The sequence below is a fragment of the Nelumbo nucifera genome, chromosome 1 (genome assembly GCF_055504915.1).
Source record: "Nelumbo nucifera cultivar China Antique chromosome 1, China Antique-T2T, whole genome shotgun sequence".
Taxonomy (NCBI): Eukaryota; Viridiplantae; Streptophyta; class Magnoliopsida; order Proteales; family Nelumbonaceae; genus Nelumbo; species Nelumbo nucifera.
This window is the reverse complement of record NC_142649.1, coordinates 18,041,070-18,043,400: the sequence shown is the minus strand read 5'-3', so window position 1 is coordinate 18,043,400 and position 2,331 is coordinate 18,041,070. Positions and strand designations below refer to the sequence as shown.

General features: G+C 35.0%; 1 pseudogene; it reads left to right on the top strand.

Moving 5' to 3' along the window:
- LOC148802972 (secreted RxLR effector protein 161 pseudogene) lies at positions 1–420 on the top strand (annotated as a pseudogene).
- The last annotated feature ends 1,911 nt before the right edge of the window (positions 421–2,331 follow it).

The window sequence follows — 2,331 nt, the reverse complement described above, 5'->3', positions numbered from 1 at the left end:
ATGACAAACATTCCATATGCCTCTGTTGTTGGTAGTATCATGTATATCATGAATTGCACCCGTCCAGATATTTGCTTTGCTACTGGTTTGCTTGGTAGGTTTCAACATAATCCTAGAATGGATCATTGGAAGGCTACTAAAAAGGTTTTAAGATACTTGCAAAGAACTAAACACTTCATGTTAGTTTTCAACCAAGTAGACCAATTGGAGATTATGGAATATGCTGACTCAAATTTTAAAGGTGATATTGATACTCAGGTGTCCACTTCAGAATATATTTTCGCTCTTGCTAGTGGTACTATTTCTTGGAGAAGTCATAAGCAAGAATCTACGTCTCTCTCCACAATGGAAGCTGAAATGTCTCATGTTGTGAAGCTGCAAGGCATGCTTTTTGGCTTAAGACCTTCATCATTGATTTGATTGTGGTGGATTCCATTCATAGACTTCTTCAGATTTATTGTGATAACACACTGCTGCCGTACATTTGATTAAAGAGGCACGTCATCATGCAAGATCAAAGAACATAAAGATCCAATATCACTATGTCAGAGAAAAGGTTGCTGAAAAGGAATTAATAGTCTCTTACATGCCCATTGAAGACATGCTAGCTGACATTTTGACTAAGGGTTTACCTACCAAACCCTTCCAACGTCATGTATCCAATATGGGTGTAATAGATGCTAGTAAATTATTTTGATTAGTGGGAGTATTATGTTCACCTTGTTTTGTTTTGACATTGATATCATTTAATGTTCATTAATGATGATGACTCATTTGATATTTTATAATTTGTTCAGAAATATATATGTACACATTTGATTTCCCACATGGGAGTTTAATTGTCCATGTAGATTTGATGGCTTGGGCATTCATGGTGACTGGACATCACTTATTAAGCCCTCACCAAATGAAATGCTTGCTGAAAGTAGCATTCTTGACCACATGGTTTGACTTCCAAGTGACATGTGTTTGATCAACTAATTGACATATGAAGTTTAGTGACCATATTTGGAGATGCCTTTGATGGCTTCCCAAACCACAATTCCCATTCTTTGTTTTGGCCTGTGGAAGGTATGTTTATAGATACTTTGACCATGGAAATGAGTCACTACTGCATAATAGCGTAAATCTCTCATGCTTGGGCATTTGTAAGGATATTGAAAACGAGACTGATTTGATCTTGCACTCTCATAACACATATGTTGTTTTTTTTCTTTATGAATGGCCATTTGATTTCAAAAAAGTTGTTTCAACCCAATAGATGTTTTGTTTCAAAACTTTTTTTTTTTTAAACTGTGACAAACAGTGGAAGATTGTTAGTATTTGTCAATTTCAATATATATATATATATATATTTATTTATTTATTGGGTTGACACTTGATACGTATGGGTCTATGAGAGTGTTTTGTAAGTTGGGGACAGATTTTTATTTAGAGTGGGATTCTAAGTGTAGTAGGATTGGATTGAGATTAGTTTGATGGGTAACCAATCTCAATTAGTGATAAGAATTATTAGAGTCCTGGTCACCTCTAGATGGGGGTTATAAAAACCACCTAGTGGTTTTGAACCCATTACAGTTGGCCTCAAGATCTAGAGAGACTAGAGAACTCAAAGAAGTTGATAAAGAAATAAGCACAATGCAAGCATTCAACAACAATGGCCGGAACATAGAGTGGAATGCAAATAGGTACATACATCTGAATCTGATTTCTTTTGATGAATGAGCTTAAAAGCTTGCAAATGCAACACTTTTTGACATGGCAATGGGGCAGGTTTTGGGAGGGTATTCTAAATTCCAAACACTTCCACACATGAAAATGCAAACCCTTCTTGATCCTACTGTCTTGCATTTGAGGGTGGATGGGTCGAATTGATGGGTTGGGTCCAAAAGCCACATCTAATTTAATTTTCAATTATATATTAGCAATAAACAAATAAAATAATATGAACAATCACCAAAACTTCCAAATGTTTGATAAGAAAATGTATAAAATAGATAAACTTTCAATTATCCTTCATATGAAATTCAAAATACTATTAAATTTAACACCTAATACATACGTTCATTGACTTCCAACTAGGGGTGACAATGGACTGATTTTGGATTGGACCTTGTCCAAACCAAAATCAATTTGGATGGATTGGATAGACCAACATGACATATTGAATTGGACTAGTCCAGACTTAATGGTCTAAAGTATTTATTGGATTGGATTGGACCTGGTCCATCCATAATGAACTTACAATGGATTAGGTTGGATTGAACCAATATCGGTCAATTGATAGAAAATAAGAATATAGGTGTCGATAGACCAGGTTTGGATTAGAAC